The sequence below is a fragment of the Quercus lobata genome, chromosome 8 (genome assembly GCF_001633185.2).
Source record: "Quercus lobata isolate SW786 chromosome 8, ValleyOak3.0 Primary Assembly, whole genome shotgun sequence".
NCBI lineage: Eukaryota > Viridiplantae > Streptophyta > Magnoliopsida > Fagales > Fagaceae > Quercus > Quercus lobata.
Genome location: NC_044911.1, coordinates 46,774,694 through 46,794,639, shown reverse-complemented (window position 1 = coordinate 46,794,639; position 19,946 = coordinate 46,774,694). Strand labels below are relative to the sequence as shown.

The following is a 19,946-nucleotide window of genomic DNA, read 5'->3' as shown; positions in this document are numbered from 1 at the left end:
ACTTCGAGGTGCTCATTAATCATTTATTTTAAGAAAATTTTGATACTATTTTGATGAGGAATGAAACTCCATTAGTAACGGGTATCAATTGGTGAGTCTTCTTAATACAATAATGACGATAGTAAGTAATTTTTGTAGGAAATAATACTTTGTATTAGGAGTAACTCTTTTCTTCTTCCGAAAACATCCCCACTACATACCCTTGATTTACCGATTGACCCGCTGCCTTTGTTTTGACAAGTCACCCCTTGGTGAGGTTCATTCATGTGATCAAAGCAAAAATTCTAGCCCTACAAAGCCCACCATAGCCTGACACACAAATGGCCTTGAAGAACAACGAATTTTACTCAAGTACGCTACAAATGACAAATCCCACTATAGCCTACAACAAAATGGTTTTTGAAGAACAACGAATTTTACTCAACTACGCTACTAAGTACAAACAGTAGTCCTGTATTTTCCAAGCTTTACTTTCAAACATAATTCTCTGGTTCTCCTTTTTCACTCTATTTATAATGGCTATCAAATTTGTGTAATAGAGTTATTATTGAATGCCTGGCTCCACTGCTTACTATCATGAGTTTTTACATTTTTTTTTCATCGTACTAATAACTTAATAAATCATAACCACAAAAATGCCATGCTCTGACATAATTAGCTTAAAAAATACTTCTAATTTATTTTATTTAAAACTATTTTCCAAATGATTGAAATAAACATAATTCATTTAAGGGAGTAGAATTATCTTTATTCCCTTTGAAATAAACAAATATTAATCTATAGTTACGAATATTCACGAATCTTAAATTATATGTCATGCAATTTTCATTCTACCAAATAATAGATAACGATTGAGGTCCCTTTAAAATTAATATTTAAAGTTTAAACTTGCAATATATTATTTCTACAATGTCAATATGTCCCTTTGGTTATGATCCGTACATTTTGCCTTTAATATGTCATAAAACATTATGTTTTAATGTTCTAAACGAGGTCATTTTTGTGCATAAAAAGGTTCTAATGAAAATCAGGCATATTGATATTATGGTAACATTTAATGTTATAAATTACAAATTTTCAAATAGATATATTTCCTCGCTCCATGGGGTTCCCTTAATTATGAAAAATGGATGAATACTTTCTTCATTTCATTACTTTATCCATTTTTCATCTAACCTATAAGGCCGCAACTAACTTTAACTAATTAATTTTAGATGGTACCAATGAGTTCTAGCTAACTCAATTGTTAAAGTCTTTTATTATTGAGTAAAAGATATGAGGCCCAACTTCTAATAACAGAAAGTAATTATCATGCAAATAAATTTTTTGAAATACTATTAAGTAAATAAAACTTAGATGGTTCAAAATGTGTAGTTATCACAGCGAGTTGAGGACAATCCTGTAATTGTGAGCATGGCCTAGTTGGTAAATTTCAACGGAGAAAAAACGAAGAGATTGCCAAAAGGCAGAAATAGAATTTTCCTTTTTCTTGTTATGTATTTTCCATCAGATGCTAATATGCATATAATATTTTTTTGCCAAAAGTATCACATGTATGTGCAATAATTGAGAACGTCCAAAAAAGCATTATTGGATGATGACTAGACTTTCGCTCATTGTCTTTGAAGTTGGCTTATCCTATTGTGCTGAGGTGAGAGAGTCGAACTTTGTCCACATATATTAGCGGGAGAGATTTTTCCACAGGGGGCTACAGATAATAGTCACCGAACCATTATAATCAGAATGGAATCTAAGTTTTTTTAATCAGGTGTCGCTTAGTAATCCGTGGCTGCTCCAATTTTTTTTTTTTTTCAGGGATGAATAAGAAGATAAATCTTAAATAAAAAATAAATTTTGTAGTCTACGATATTTTTTTTATTATAAATTTGTTTATATATTAGTAAGAAAATAAAATATAAACTATTAGTTTATTTGGTATATAGTTTCATAATACAATGAACATACTAATTATTATTGCTAAAATAAAATCTTAGAAATCATTCATTGTTTTCAAATACAATAAACATATTAATTATTATCGCTAAATGAACTTTAATTATTATTGCTCAAAATTCTTTTATCTATTAGTTTATTTTAACTCTTTACAATTCTTGTATTTAATAATTCATCTCAACTTTGACAACTATTGTTCATTGTAATTGTATTAGGTGTGTTTGGGTCTTGATTAAAAGCCAACTTATTACTTCAACTTTTTTCCTACTCTTTGCGGGTCTCATGTGAGTTCTTACTTGTTTTATACTTTTAGCAAAAAGTTTGATAAATTATTCCCAAATAGATACTAAGAAAGTTTTTGTTGTGTTAACATTTTCTTTTGTCTTCACTCAATCACTCATGGCCTGTCCCACGCGCCCGGTCCTCACTCAACAAATAAAAAATTAAAAGCACTTCTTAACAACTACTTTTTATTTTCAAGGTTTTAGATTAAATTGGCTTGTTGTTGGACTTCTTCTTTTTTTTTAATGCTAAGATATTGGTAAGAGGATTATATTTAAGGTTATTTTAGTTGTGCTTACAAAAAATAGAATAGAGTGTTCAAAATTTTATTTTAGAGAATCAAAACAATTAAAAATATTATATTACATATGTTTTGCCCAAGTCAACGAGTTCATCTGAACCCCCCGGGCTATGGCTAGCGCCACCCATGTTAGTAATAAAAGTTCTCCAATCGCTAAGAAAAGAATGGAACCTAGTTTCGGCTCCATTTGAATGTCATCCCTATCTTGGGTCCATTCTGGAAACCTGGATTGCAAATAGGCCACTAAAGTTCCACTAGGCCTCACTAAACAAGGTTGGGCTTCATTGAGGTTCGGGCTAAAGTAGGAAAATTAAACTTTTTGGCCAAAATGGTCCATTAGCATTAATTTTTGAAATATTTAGCAACAGAGTACTGTTTCGGAAATAATTAGGGAAATACCACTTTTTCCGAAAACGCCGCTATAGGGCCCGAAAACGTCACTATAGGGTTTAAAAAACGCCACTATAGGGCCCCTTGAACCTGTTATGGGGACTTATAAAAAAATTTTGCAGGAAAACGCCGCTATAGGGCCCAAAAACGTCACTATAGAGCTTAAAAATGCCACTATAGGGCCCCTTGAACCTGTTATGGGACTTATTAAAAATTTTGCAGGAAAACGCCGCTATAGGGCCCAAAAACATCACTATAGGGATTAAAAACGCCACTATAGGGCCCCTTGAACCTGTTATGGGACTTATAAAAAAAATTTGCAGGAAAACGCCGCTATAGGGCCCAAAAAAGTGGTATTTCCCTAATTATTTCCGAAACAGTGCTCTGTTGCTAAATATTTCAAAAATTAATGCTAATGGGCCATTTTGGCCTAAACTTTTTACTAAAATGACAGGAGTGAATTATTGTGGGCTTTGACGGGTCAGATAAACTCAGCTTTGAGTTAGTGGAAACTGGGCCAGACTTGACCCAAACGCCTATAATCTACCTCCATCAAGTATCAACCATCAAGCAAGAGAGATGAGTATTGAGGCCTAGTTTTAGTCTTTTAGACTAGCTTAGCATGTCATCGGAAAATCAATTCTTTCTTTTGAAAAAATAAAAGACAAACTTACAATTTACAGCACTTTCTAAATTTGCCCAAAATTCAAGTTAGTCTTGTGATTTTAATTTTGTTCATTTCAATCTTTTTTCATTTCTTATAAATTCAAATTTTCTGTTCATTCCACTTGCCATTAAGTTCCTTGAAAATAATGCTGCCGCTTTGGTATTTTAAAAATTCATAAATAAAAAAACATGGAATATATATACATATATATATATATATAGAGAGAGAGAGAGAGAGAGAGAGAGAGAGAGAGAGAGAGAGAGAGAGAGAGAGAGAGAGAGAGAGAATTTGAAATTTGACAGAGGGGCCTAATGAAATGATGTCGTGAGAGTTGTGGAGACAGAGAGTGAACATATAACAAGGCCATTTTTGCTCAATAATGCCCTTCAACAAATTATTTGGCCAAATAGAATAGTTTTAATTTTCGGACTTATATAAAAAAGTTGAATTTCTTGAAACTCAAAGAGTCGAGTTCCACTTCAAAAGTTGAGTTTCATGCCAAATCTACTGATGTGGCATTTTTAAAAGCTGCATTTCTCTCTCTCTCTCTCTCTCTCATTGATCCAACCACCACGAGTCTGTTGCCACCGAGTCCGATTGGGTTTCTTGTACATTTGACACCAAAATCTTTGCTTCTTTGGGGTTGTTTCCCATTTCAATTAAGGTTGCGATGGGTTTTGTTCAACTAGTGTTTTGATTTAAGTGTGGTTGTGTATGATTTGGTTTGATTGTTGAAGAAGGGAGAAATTTGCAGACTAGCTGTGTAAGGGTTAACAATGTAGTAAGTTAACCAACGTTTCTAAAGATTAAGAAAAACAGCATCTCGAGTTTTAGAAACTCGAGATGCTGTTTAAATCTCAACCTGTTACACTTGCTAATATGGACTTAAAATTGCCACATAGATCTTGAGTCTCTAAGACTCGATTTTTATCTTGTAGAAATCGAGTCTTACAAACTTGATTTTCTTAGAAGAAAACGATTTTATACTCATATGTTTTTAAAAATTTGTATAGAACTCGAGTCTATAAGACTTGAGTTCTATTGGGGAATATTTTATAAAACACACACAGTTGCTTGTAAGGTCACCCATAAAACACACGCAGTTGCTTGTAAGGTCACCCATAAATTCGTGTGTTAGACTACCACTGCCTCTCACCCATAAAATTTTATAAAACACACGCAGTTGGTTTCCTTACAAGCAACTGCTTAGGTCACTGACCGCATTGCCTCTCACCCATAACACTCAACCTCACTGTCTTACTCAACACATTGCCTCTCACTCTCACTCACCACATTGCCACTCACTCTCACTCACCACATTACCTTTCTCATTGCTCTTCCCTCTCAACAAATTTATGTCTCAGGTAAGGGTTTTTTGATTTGATTGTCATTGTAGTTGGGTATTAGTTGTTGTTGGGTGTGGGTTAAAGAGTTTGACTATTTATTTTGTAGATAGTTAACATTACGTAGTTAAGATACCAATATTGTGAATTATAGAACTTTGCTTTGTTAGTGTTAATTTTTTGAGTATTTATTTGCATGGTTTTTGTTATCAAAATTTTATTCATCATTTCTAGGCTCTTATTGTTATCATGATCTTACATGTTTCTTGACTTTATTCATCATTGTTTTGGGTATGAAATGGGTAGTGAATGAATTGTAATGAATGAGTATGAAATGGGTATGTAATAATACCCTTTGTATGGGTATGAAATGGGTATGTAATGAAATGGGTGACTTATGGATATAAAATGAATTGTAATGAAATGGGTATGTAATTCATGCCCTTTGAATGTGTAATGAAAGTAAATGTTATGGATATGTAATTAGATAAGATGTTGTATACTTTTACATTTTGGTTTTTTTTTTTTTTTTTTTTTTTTTTTTTTTTTTTTTTTTTATTGGGTATGAAATGGGTAGTCTTAGCATGATGGAAAAAGTATTTCGGCATGAAATGTGTAACGAATGTGTAATGAAATTCATACCCTTTGACATTTTGGAATTTGTACTTTGTGTAATTTGACTAGATAAAATGTTTTTTAACTAACATAGTAACTTGACTCTAACAGGTTCACAATGCCTGAAATTGATATAATCCTATACCACAGTGGTCCATTTAAGAATGCCAATGCTAACAAGGGATTGGCATTTGAAGGGCCGGGTATAAAGGCCTATTATACCCAAATTGATCGTAGATTGAAAACCCTTGATGAATTGAATATGATAGTTATGGAAGAATTGTGTGTGAATCCTGCTGTACACAACATACAAATTACTTATCATATGCCACATGAAGTCCTACAACACTGGATTAATTACAAGTATATGGCGATAGAAACAAACAAACATGTAAAAATCATGTTTGACAAGTTGGAGAGAATACCTGCAGTAAATGGTATTGAGTTGTACATACAGTTGGAGCCGTGTGCAGAAGTTGGTATCGAGGAAATCCAGTAAACAACCACAAGTTTACAGGTTACAGTTCCGGATGCTCAATATGAGTATTCTACACATGTGGAGGATGATGATGTTCATGCTGATGATGATGATGATGACGATGACGATGACGATGAGAGTGATGATGACGACTATGTTGATGAGATTACTACCATTAACGGTGAAGATTTTATCAATAGAGATTAGTTTGAAGAGAGGATTGAACAAGGGGACTTTGGGGACTTTGAGAGGGACATTGATGACGATGAGACATTGGATGGTAGTGAACTCGATGCAGACAATGTTATTAGTGTCCAAAACATTACAGACACAATCCTTGCCTACACACCTCCTGCCTTGTCATTTTCTGCAAATACTTGGGAAAATATGATTGATTCTTCACATATTGAGATAGCATTTGTGTCTACTTGGAGAGAGTGGATGAATTTGTGCAAAGGGTTGACTTTTGCCAATAAAGTAGAGGTGAAGAGCGTATTAACAATTTGTGCCCTCAAGGAAAACAAATATTTTATGATCAGTAGGTTGATGAAGAAAAAACTTTATGCGAAACCCATGAAACCCAATTCAAGTTACAGGCTAAAACACATGCCTAAAGATACACACAATCAAATACACTTGCATTATTACTAGGCCCCTCCTTGTTCACCATGTAACCCCATTTCTCAAAGTGGTAAAAATCCTTCAGGTTCTAAATTTCTAATTCACAAAATTAAACTAGTTTCACTATAATACCCAAAAGCATCAAATTCACTGAACATTAAATGTAATGCCTACCTATACAAATGCTAGATTATGAGAATAAAGACAACAATTCCACCAACCACCACAAACATCAATGCATTGACAGATCTAAAACAACATCATTTCCACCATATCACCAAAAAAAAAAAAAACACACACACACACACATACACACTTTAACAATACCCTCTTGCAGCACAACCCTGTAACAAAAATCAATTGAAACATGCTATGCTTCTCTTCAAGTTTCATGATAGAAAATTATTCATTTCATATTAAAAATAAATACCACCTTATGCATCCATGAATCTCAACAAGTTGACACCACTAAACAAGATAGTTGTGGGAGGCTATTAGATCCTACTACCATGCCATAAACAAGGTAGTTAACAAACCTCTTTTTCAAGGTTCACCAATTTTGCATTTTTTAACTCTCGTGTAATGTTTGGGCGGGGGAGGAGGCTGCAGGGCATCATCCTTAGGCTCATCATCATGCTGCAAAGACATTAGATGCATACAATCAATATTCAGTGTAATGATAAGCTATAAAGTGAACTACAAAATATATCATTACATTATAATTAATATTATCATACCATAGAGTTGCCTACACGCCCTATTTTGTGTCCACCTGTCCTATAAGTGGGTGCTCTTCTAGCACGTTGTGGTCTACCTTATAAGGGTGAGGGCTGATGAGGAGGATGCTCGTCTGGTACATTAGTATCTGGCTATACAATGTCAATCCCAACTGGAGGTCCTAAAAGGTCAGATGAGGATGAGGTAGGTGGGTCTATGGGCATAGTGGGTGCACTGGTGCTGGTGGGTGGGTATGAAGGTGTCTCGGGGAGTATAAGATGGGTCAAATGAAAATTAATATCGAGATAAAAAATGGACTGCGAAGGTGGGGTGGGTGAAGGGACCTCGGACTAAGGAGATGCATCTGGGATAGATGGATGGACCTCGGGCTAAGGAGATGCGTGCAGGATGGGTGTAGGTATATCTCAGGACTAGTTACAACCCGAGGGGTTGTTGCACGCTAACCACGGCCCCTAGCGGCACTTGTGCCTGGGCTTGCAGTAGCACGCTGACCACGGGTCGGTGTACTTACAGGTGCTACGCTTGTGCTTAGGGTTGCAGTAGCTGCTGATTCAGTCTCATGCCCATTGTTTGCTTGACAATTTGCTGTAGGACCACCACCAAGTCTAGCCACATTATTTAGGACACACCGGACATGGTTGTGTGCTCGGCTGCCTACAGGAAGCATCTCCAACAGCGCTAAATGGCTTTCAATCTGAAATGGAGAAAGAACTAGTACAATCAGATTTAAGACATTTATGTGTCAATTATAAAATGGATAATATAGTACTTATTAATCTACTCAGATACTCAACTAAGAATTAAAAGTTTTATTAGAATACTATATGTAACAGAAAGTCTTGAATTGGATGTCAATTAGATCAAACCAAATTTGCTGAAAAAAGAAATCAATTGATTCTACGTTCGTACATGTATTGAAGAAAAAACAAAGCAGGCAATAAAATCTAATTAGAACACATTACCATCATATCTAATTTAGCGCTGTTGCAATCAACATACTTTCGAGTGACCAAACAGTACCAGCGGTAATAGGCATAATCGCGGGGCATCTTACTAGTCTGAGGAGGTGCATGGCAAATTCGTTGTTGTCTCATATTCCACGTAAGGATATACGGTTCATGCTCCTCCCTTCAATTCTTTTCCACCTTCCCACGCAAGTCTATTTTATTTAGTCTATCATCGTACACAACATGGTCGAGCTGCTCCTGCGCCAACCCAGACTGTCGAAGGACACGGTCTGGGTGGTGTGTCTCTACTATGCAAAAACACACAAGTGACACCCTTGTCGTCCACATATCCCTCCCTGCAATGCAGAAGTCAAGAAGGTGGCCGAAGTTTGCCTCATATGGCTGCCACATAATCTATAATAGAAACAAAAACAATTATCATAACATCTTAAAATGTGAAACAAGGGAGAATACATAAATAAAGGGAAAAACAAAAATTAAAACAGAAGATATGTTAAAGCAATGATTTTAACATATTCTTAAGGGAAATTAACATAACCAAACAGAATTTTTGTATATTATTACCTAGTCCGACTACATTCTAACTAATTGCTCACGATAGTGGATCAACGCCGTGCCGGATGGCCTACTCTTCGGGCTTGGCATTCGCACCCACCTATAATTACGAGCGAATAACATAAGATAAAATAATACCACTTAGTAAGTAAGAAGAGTACATTGCATAACACACTAAATATCAGGAAAATACTTACTTAAATGCAAGTGGAGCTTTTAGCCATGGGCCATAATCACATCCAGAGGGGCTCTATCCTCAGGCACAAGAATGGCAACCTTGCCCATGCCCAATACTAGACCAATTGCAATGCCCCACCAATCTACGATGCCTCTTTATCGCTTACCCAGTACAACTCTCTGTACAACCATGCCAGGCAACCACTACCCTAACTATACTGTGGCGGATCATGCATGAAGGTTCCGCAAGAACTCCAAGAACATTAGATGCACCCTATCTCCCAACTTGTCCATGAAAAACTTATCCCCTAATAGCGCTAAAATATAGCACCGAGCATACTGATGTATCTGAATCTCTGTTGCGTCATGAGGCAGTCGCTTTGCAATGGCGTCAACAAGGCGGCTGATGAGAATTCTTTGGCCCACCAAAATTTTGTTGTCATTTGCCGAAGTAAAACCAAGTAACTCCATGCACAGTTGCCTCCAATCCCCATCCACCATAGCAGTCGACCCATCCAAGACCTCACCGTCTACAGGAAGTCCGAAAATGACCTCCACATCTTGTAGGGTGATTGATATCTCACCATGTGGAAGATGGAACGTATGAGTCTCCGACCGCCATCGCTCAACTAGGGCCGATTTAGGCAATGATCAATCTCTCTGGAAGGGGCCCTAAACAATGCTTCTAGCCTTAGCAACCTGATAATGTCAATCACCCAATTATCTCACATTGTTATGTTTGCCATCTCCTTAGTGCGACCATGGCATGTAAATGGGCCCGGGTCCTGCAAAATCGATAAAAATTATAGCAGTTATTAGAACTAGATATACAACTTTGAAAGAACTTGCTAAAAGTCAAAGACAATGTAAAAATTAAAGTGGTTGTTAGAACTAGATATTTCACCTCGCCATTCCAAATGTCATCTGATCGATGATATCGTTGTCGCGTCAACAATGAATCATCTTCTGGACCAGGGCGCACGATCTCTGGCTCCTCATCGATCCGAGGCTCTATACAGCAAAGAGTGCTACTGTGAGATCATTAATAGTGTGGGGGCAAAGGAATGCTATTTTACATGCAAGGAAAATCTATTCTGAAGAGCAGCTTATTGGCATTATTTAAAAAAAGGATGCTAAAAGAATGGAAAGCAAGAAGAAGTACATTTATAACTCAGGATTAAATACAATACTCTGCTGTAATTGGGGATTCAATCCAGCCTTGATCTTTTATGTTCCTATGTTTACCTATTCATTTGAGTTAAGCTGAGTGGTACTGAGTTTGTACACTAAAGATTCATGTTGGTTTTTTTTTTTTTTTTTTTTTTTTTTTTAAGTGAGAATCGTGTTGGTATATATTTTTGTATTTAGTTAACATAACATCTAAAGTAGCAATAAAACGATGTGTCACACAAAAGGGCTATTTCGAGATCTGCTTAAATCTATTTAAGGCAACTAACCAGTATTAAGTATAGTGTGGGGAATGAAGTGCAAAATCTGCAGGCATATAATGACCAGATGAACTTATCACATATACATAATTTTTTAACAAATCCACCCTACATTTAAAGATCAATATAAATTGAATGAGATAGTATCCAATAGGTATGAATTTGACTTACGTGTTAAGAACAAAGAGATACATCGAGGATTTGGGGTGTAACTTGAACGGTTAAACTTGACCATATTAATTCAAAAGAAGCTTAAGAGAGAGACTACGTTGTCAGCTAGGCATCAAATAGGACAGAGACCATGGGAACACTTATGTAACATATCTGACCAGTCACTTACCAAAAAACATGTCAAACCAGTGGAGTTAAAAAGGGTAATTAATTTATTGTGCACAAACAAGAGAAAGCAAGTTAAAAAGATACATGCAGTAGATATTTAGCAAGTTGAAAAAATAATTATAATAGAACCAACAATAGGCTTTCATTTCACCAGGGACTTTCCTCTAATGATAAAGCACATATGGAGTGTGACACTGAGTTAAAAGAAAGACCCTAATGTACATTTCTGTTAAAAGTTCGGTTACCCCACCTCAGTGAAACTTTAAGCTAAGTAAAGTCATAAAACCTTTTTCCAAAACTCACATTGACAAGGCAACACTATAGGTCATTCACACAAAAATCTCACTATCAAAAAACCATACAAGCATAACAGCACATCTAACCACTCCACCTCTACGTGACAATTTATACAGCACAGTGACACTAGAGACCATTGATTTTAATTGTTGCCATCATCAATATAAGTTTCTGTTGTCTTCAAAGCCCACAATCTTCGTACTTTCTGATGGGTTGGTTTTAAATTTCCACAGCATTCTAATCAACCAAACAAAAAAACCAAAAAAACATAAAACAAAAGACATTTCCTACCTAAAACCTCAATTTTTTTTCTCGGAAACCAAACATGAATCACCAAAACCCAAAAAGATCCGAAATTGAAAAACGAAAAACCCTAGGTCACATCATGAAATTCCAAAATCTAAAATTGTAGAAAGAGAGAGAGAGACAGAGGAATCTAAGAAGCAAAAACGACAACGTATTGAGTAGAGAGAGAGAGTACCTTCGGCACGGTGGGCTACAATTTTGTTGACAATGAGCTACGATTGATTGAGAGTGAGTACCTTCAACACGGTGGGCTACGATTTTGTTGACAATGGGCTACGATTGCTTAAGAGTGAGTGAGTTTGAGAGGGCGGAGCGAAGTTTGTGCAAGTTTTTGACTGAGTGTTTCAGTGTTTGAACTTTGAGGATTTTTTAATGAGCCGTTTGAAAGTGCTGTGGTTTTGTAGTTTGGGTAATGGTGTGCAGATTTCGAGTCTTATAAACTCGATTTCTACGTGGCTCAACGTGGAATATTTGTCCATGTAAGGGTATCACAAAAACACTAAACTCGAGCTTTAGAAACTCGAGTTCTAATTAATTCTCGAGTTTTAAAAACTCGAGATGTTAGTTTCACTATTACTTTCAAAGCTGAGCAACTAACGAAATTGTTAGAGTAGTAAGGTTATTTAGAAAGGGCGTTCGTTGAAGAAGGGTTTGTTCTTTGTTGCGTCAAGAGTTGCTATTGTAATTTTTTTAATAAAAATAAGTTGTCATGGGTTATTAAAAAAAATGCCACATCATTATTCTGTTAAACACACACATATATATATGAAAGTTAATAGAGTGACCAATAGACCTCATTTTTTAAACTTTAGGGAGTAAAGGAGCTATACAAGTAAACTTTAGGGACAAATGGTAGATTTTACCTTTTTATTTAATTTTTTTTGTTTGGTACTGTAGGGGTGATAGGCCCAAGAGTACATATCTATGTATATATTGGGCTAGGGGTCCAATTTGAGGACATAAATAGTCCGAGGACGTGTACACACCTTCCTAAGAATCCATATTGGTAAATAAAGAGGTGAGGTCTGATCATAACCATCTGAGAAAGCTGTCCGAGGAGGAATACTTCCTCAGCTGAGCAAAGCCGAGGTCAGAAGGTGTGGTCTAACATCAAGAGCAACGTTCCAGGCAATTCCACTGATGAGGACAAGTATCCAGAAGGAATAGGACAGGGGGAGGCTATGAAATATCTCAAGGGAAAGCTACTACCGCCGCATTAAATCCTCTACAGTTAAATTTCTGGCTACATTAATGCGGAGAAGACCCTTAAACAGTGCTGTCTTGGCTGCCTCAACGCACAGAGGGCCTGAAGGGGTGTCCGATGGGATAAGCACTTAAATAATGGTTTGGATGATCAACAAGTGGAGGGCAAAGATCATCTAAATAGAACTATATAATGCAAGAGACCCTCCATGGAGAAGGGATCAAGAGATTGAGAGAAAAACACTGTAACAATCAAGAACTGAACTTGTAATCAAATTTGAGAATCAATATATAAGAAATGATCTCCTCGAACTGTGCCGAGAACGATTTTCTTTAGCTTAAATTTGTATACCTTCATTCTCTTGTCATCAAAATCTATTTTACTTGTTGTCTAATTCACTAAGGGTCCGTTTGGATACAGCTGAAAACTGAAAAATATTGTAACAAAATAATTTTTAAATGTGTGAATAATACCATGGGACCTATTTTTAATGAAAAATTTGCTGAAAAGCGAGGTTTGTGGGTCTTGTGAATAGTGCACGGACCCACTGATATGCTAAAAAGGGGTTAAAAAGTCAAATATTACAGTTACTGTTCATGAACAGTAGCCGTAACAGTGAAATTTGTCTCCTAAACGTGTGCCCAAAAAAAAAAAAAAAAAAAAAAAAAAACGCCAGATGCAAACGCGCTGGCTTTTTTCAGCCGAATCCAAACGTAATCTAAAACCCAGTTTTCCAACCCACTCTTTACAAATTCATTTTTTTGGGTTTTTTGGGCCTAAGTCCATCCACCTTTTGGGGGAGAGATCCAAATCTAGTCCTTACAGGTACTATGATAAGATTTGAGTTTATTACATCCACTCCATGATTATTATCATTTATCATTAAACCAAGACGTCAATTGGTGTTTGTGGAATTCTAAATTATTTATCTATACTATTATGTGGCATTTGGTATGGGGTAATGTTTTAAAATTCTCAAAAATATTTAAAGATTCTCATGTTTGGTTACAAATCACCCTAGGGAATCACATGCCAATGGTATCTAGATTCCCCCTTAACCCCTTCTTTGTAGGAATGTGAATTCCCTTTAAAACAGGTGGGTATCCAGATTTCCAAACTTAAAGGAAATTGTATTTTTTATAAATTGACAATTTTAACCCTTTCTTCTTATTATTTAAGCAATGGAAATAAAATATAAAACAAATCAAATCATCAATATCTTATAGACCTAAATGTTGTCAGGTTGTTTTATTATGGATTAAGCTCTTTTTAAAATTATAGTTAAGAATTAATTTTTCCCCTTTTTATATCTCCTATTTGGGATTGGTTAGATGCTAAAGTAAAATAAATTATTTATTTTTATTAACAATATTTTTCATAAAGAATAAGAATTTAAATAGTTATTTTTGTATTATACTTGTCATTTTGAAATGTTATACTATAGTTTTAATAAACTTGTCATGATTTATAGTTTACATTTTGTTTGTCATTATTTATTTGGAGGAAGATTTAAAAAAAGAAAGAAAGAAGACTTGATATAGGATTTATAAATCTAAGGATAGTATGGAAAAAATAAATAATTCATTTAAGATTCTTAGAAATAAACCAAACATTATAATCTCACATTTCAAGGAATCTTATTAGATTTCCAGCTAAACTAAACATAAGAATAGTTACATTCCTAGGCATCTAGATTGCAAGGCATCACATTCCTAGTAATCTAGATGCTAGGAGTAATGTGGATTTCGAATACCAAATGTCACATTAATAACAGGATTCCTTATTTGGGTTTTATCATTTTGTGCACTATAATATCCTCACACAAATTCGAAACTCTCTAAAATATCCTTATCTTTTAGTTAAATAATTTTTAAATTTAAAAATATAAATTGGATAAAAGAGTAATTTACTATTTTAAACAAAATTCTTAAGTTTTAGACTTTCAAATTTTTATCAATTTGCACATAGAAAAAAATCCTAAAAATTATGACATTATCTCTATCTCACTTGTAAACATTATTTTACTAAATCCAAAATAAATAAATAAAAAATCTAATCCCACGCCCAAAACACGTGTGATAAATCTAATTTAATAATAAAAGACTTTATTAATAGAATACTTAAATTAATTGTAACTCATAACAAATTTTTCATGTTAAAATAAGTGAGCGTTTGGTTTCAGCTGAAACCAACGTCCACATTTTCATTTCCGCGTTTCTGTTTTTTTTTTTTTTTTTTTTTTTTTTCAGCGCATGAACAGTAAATTTACTGTGCAGAGACAAAAATTATTGTTTATGCACTGTAGCAGTACTGTTCACGTACTGTAGCAGCACAGTTTACACATTAAAAAAATATTAAAAATGGATCCCACGGTACTTTTCACACATTTAAAAATTATTTTGCTACAATATTTTCAGTTTTCAATTTTCAGTTTCAGCAACAATAAGCTCAATCCAAACGGACCCTAACTGTGTATGAATAGGACTGGTCATTATTATTATTTTTAATCACAAGTAGAGCGTAGTGTACCATCCCTAGGTATGGCTAAACTCTTGACGAGGTGCATCCCGTTATCGATTGCAACTAATTATCTAACCATTAAAGAATTTTTTTTTTTTTTAATTAAAAAAGAATAATGTCCCCCGTAATTCAAATGCACCCGTGAGGGAATTAGGAGAAACTAGATAGATCCTTCTGGCCAGTAACAACATGTCCCAGTATACTACTAAAGTAAAAGCCGATGCTTGCAAAACAAACTATATATATATATACACGCACTCATTACTCTCTCTCTCTCTCTCTCTCTCTCAACCTTAAAATAAGTTATAAAACTTTCTTTTGACTTCACTTATTTAGCTCAACATGAGATAAAGTTGTTTTTCAAAAATTTTTAGTGAAAAACAACTTTATCTCACACCAAACTAAACAACTTTATTTAACCATCGCGCATTCTTGACACGATGATCACCCTATAAGTATAAGTGATTGTGAAATGTATGGGGCAAAGGTTAGGGTTCAAGTTTCTAGGAGAAAGATTCACACACATATACACTTAGATTAAACTAGATTCGTTAGAGTAGAATTTTTATTTTATATAAAATAAATAAATAAATAAAAAATAGTTTTTCTTTGACATTTTTTTTACTCTAGCTACCAAATATAGGAAAACTTATAAAACAACCATCTTCACATAGAATGTATTAGCTCTTTATACCTCCATGTTTACAAAATATCGACGAAATACCAATACTTATATATATATATATATATATATATATAATTTTTAAAGAAGATAGTTATAAGAACTTTTAAATTTCAATTATATATATATATATATATTTTTTAAATTATTCTAAACATGATTTTATAGATTATATAACAAATAACATTTTATTAAGATAAAATTTTGCGTACACCTTAATAACAAGGGAAATATGCAATCCAACAATAAAATATTTACAATATCAATTAATAAGTGGTGTAACATAACATAGTATAACTTGAATTCTCAAAAAAATAAAAAATGGTATAACTTGAGTCTAACATATATATATATATATATATATCAGATATATATTCATGGAAGAGTGCTTGAGACAAAAAGAGCCACGGTTGTTTCTTCGACCTGAAAAAGATTTGTCATGTAATTAATTGTTTACAAGAAATATTACCAGAGGACAATTCTTTTAGATATGGAAGAAAAGTATTTAGGATTTGGTGGTTCAATTTAATTTTTTTTAATTCATTTAATTTAATTTTTTATATTTTATTTAAATGATATTTTGACAGACATCCACTACAAACTCATTTTATTTAATCTATATTATTTTGGGTAGGGTATCGTCATATAGGTGAATATGATATGTCTTTCGTGTTAAGATGTGCATCCCAAACACATGAAAGCACTAAAGGAAGTTTTATACGAAACCCATTTATTTATATCCCAAAAAACAAACAAACTACTTATCATATGAACCACTAGGTCCCTAAAATGAAATACAAACAGAATCTCCCCCAGATAGCTCCACTTATAAGCCGTCTCAAAAATCTGAGACGTAATCACTTTCTCCTCCTTGTTCTTGGTGTTATCTTTAACAGATACCAACTTTGATCAAAAGGCACTTCTCATGTTACCCTCAAGCCAAAATTACTAATTCTATAACTTGCAAAATCCAAAGCATCGGTCTTCTGTATCTTGCCCTCTTCTTCGGGTCACTGTCCCTTCTCTCCCAAACTTCTCTCAGCATAAATAGCACCCACCTACTTTCATAACTCTTAGTTCTTCTTCTTCTTCTTCTTCTCACTGCCACTACATATCACAGGTATGTTCTTTATTTTGATCTTGTTTCTTTCGGAATTCACATGATCAGCTACCTTTCAAGCTCTATAAATATGTGACAAAGTTACACTTGATCTTTCTTTTCTTATCAGCAAACACCCGGAATTCATTTTGCTAATTGGTGTTTGATGGGATCATTTAAGGAAGGGAGAGAAGAAAGTCACGGGGAACGAAGGGAAAGAGTGAAGACATGCATAGTTTATTCATGGTCATTATTGGTGAGCATGATAGGAGGTCTAACAATGGGGTGGTGGGAATACGAGTACCACTCCACAAATAGTCAACTTTGGATGGTGCCCTTTGGTCTAGTTCTGCTTATTACACCTCTCTTTGTTTGGTTCTCTATCTTTGTTTCCGATTTATGTAGCTCTAAGGTTCAAGATGCTCCGAGTGCTGCAGCAAGTCAACCCGTTCGTCCACTTGCAGGTGACCTTGAGAGATCGATGATCAAAACCAAGAAGTTACCACCTACAGTGATTAATGTTGATGTATGACTCTTTTTTCTATTCTATGAGCATCTTTTTTTACTGTTCTAGCTAGGACAGTAAGACTTGGCTTCTCTTTTTACAGTATCACATCATTGCGCAGAATCATGAGTTATTTGATAAAGAGAAAATTCAAAAAGAGAGTGCATTAAATTTATGTGATTCTCAAATAGCATTCGGGCTGATCCCTTAGGCCTTTTTTTTGCAATATATTATATATATTTGATTTTTTTTAATTCAAAGAAACAATATATATATGATTTGGAAATGCCACTTGGCAATCATATTAATTAAATAGTAGTTCTGATTGATTATTAGTTGGTGGTGCATGTGCAAAAGCTTGATTTTTGGTGGGCTGCAGTCTATCCAACAAATCAAACTAATATTCTTTTCAATTCTTTAAATTAAAAGGAGGACAGCTTAGCTTAGTAGTATAAAAAATAATAATAAATAAATAAAAACTAAATTTCAATGCAATGATAGCGTTGATGTGAAATTATAATATGATGATTATTTTATGGAAAATATAACAGAAGAATTCAATAGAAATCAAGTAGTTGCCATGATATTAGCTAGGGAAGTATGGGAAGGCATATGAATGCAGCCTTCCCCAGCTCAATTAGTTCCAAATGGTATTTAACTGTTAAGCATCTACCTGCCGTCTTCTGCTTTCTTTTATCCAACGCGGCTTTCCAACGATGACCAAACGTAACCACTCCACGAGAGAGAGAGAGAGAGAGAGAGAGATTAATGGGGGGATGCATGTACGGAGGTAGAGTTTTAAATGGAGGGAAATTATTGTGTACTCTCGGAGTAATATAAATGCATACTCCCTCCTCTCACATGAATGATGGGTCCCACTAATTAAATGGTGGGACCTATCATTCATGTGAGAGGATAGAGTATGCATTTATGGTACTCCGGGAGTACCTAATAATTTTCCTTAAATGAGATTAGCAAGTAGGACATTTTGAGACAATATATATCTTTCCAAAACAAAATCCAAGTATATATCTTATATCTAAAAGCGCCAATGCCTCTGTAGTGTTTTTGCTTTGTTCATACAGCGTTTTTCACTGTTCATCTATCGTGCATTTTGGTGAGGCACTTTGTCTTTTTTTTTTTTTTTTTTTTTTTTTTTTTTTTTTAATTTTGAACAGTAGCTACAGTATCAAGTGGCACTATAGCTACAGTAGCTACAGTTTTTTTTTAGTCTTGCTTTTGTACTTTTTTTTCCTTATATATATTGTTATACTGACATAACAAATTTTACAATATTTTCACAATTATCGATGTGTCAATTTTTTATAAGTCAAAATAAAATAATAAAATATAAAACTGTGACCAACTAAACTGAAAATAAATGTTTCATGGTTTCGTAAGCCACTTTTTTTCCCCAAATTTTGAATAGTAACTACAGTGCCAATGGCACTATAGCTAAAATAGCTACAATGTTTTTTTTTTTTTTTCATTCAGTAATCGGTTTACTTTTTTTTTTTCCTTTTAAATATTTATGTAAACTGGTATATATATTGTTATACTAACACAGCAAATTTCATAATATTTTCACAATTATTAACGTGCATGAATGTGCTAAAGCACTGTAGCTACAATGCTTTGGTTTCGTGAGCCACTTTTTTTTCCCAAGTTTTGAACAGTAATTACAGTGCCAAGTGGCACTGTAGCTACAGTAGCTACATTTTTTTTTTCGTCATTGGTTTGTGTTTTTTTTTTTTTCCTTTTAAATATTTATTTAAGCTAGTATATATATTTTTATACTGACACAACAAATTTCACAATATTTTCACAATTATTGACGTATCAATTTCTTATAAGTAGAAATAAAATAATAAAATATGAGACTGTGACCAATCACAACTAAAAATAAATGTTTTGAGAAAATGTTACAACACTTATTATGCAATGCTTTTGGTTTATTCAACCGGTATGGTAGCTACAGTGCCTAATTTTTTTCTTTTTTTTCGTAATCGGTTTGTGTTTTTTTTTTCTTTTAAATATTTATGTAAGTTGGTATATATATTGTTATACTAACACAACAAATTTCACAATATTTTCACAATTATTGACGTGTCAATTTCTTACAAGTCGAAATAAAATAATAAAATATGATACTGTGATCAACCACAACTAAAAATAAATGTTTTGAGAAAATGTTACAACACTTAGTATGCAGTGTTTTTGGTTTATTCAACTGGCACGGTAGCTACAGTGCCTAAAGTTTTTTTTTTTTTTAGTAATCGATTTGTGTTTTTTTTTTCTTTTAAATATTTATGTAAGCTAGTATATATATTATTATACTGACATAACAAATTGCACAATATTTTCACAATTATTGATGTGTCAATTTCTTACAAGCTGAAATGAAATAATAAAATATGAGACTGTGACCAACCACATCTAAAAATAAATGTTTTGAGAA

The 19,946-nt window shown here is 33.9% G+C and overlaps 1 long non-coding RNA gene across 1 annotated transcript; it reads left to right on the top strand.

Annotated features, from left to right (window-relative positions):
- The first annotated feature begins 16,664 nt into the window (after positions 1-16,664).
- On the top strand, positions 16,665-17,663 carry LOC115958160. The gene is made up of 2 exons (XR_004084462.1): positions 16,665-17,004; positions 17,114-17,663. It is a non-coding gene; the product is annotated as an uncharacterized LOC115958160 (long non-coding RNA).
- The last annotated feature ends 2,283 nt before the right edge of the window (positions 17,664-19,946 follow it).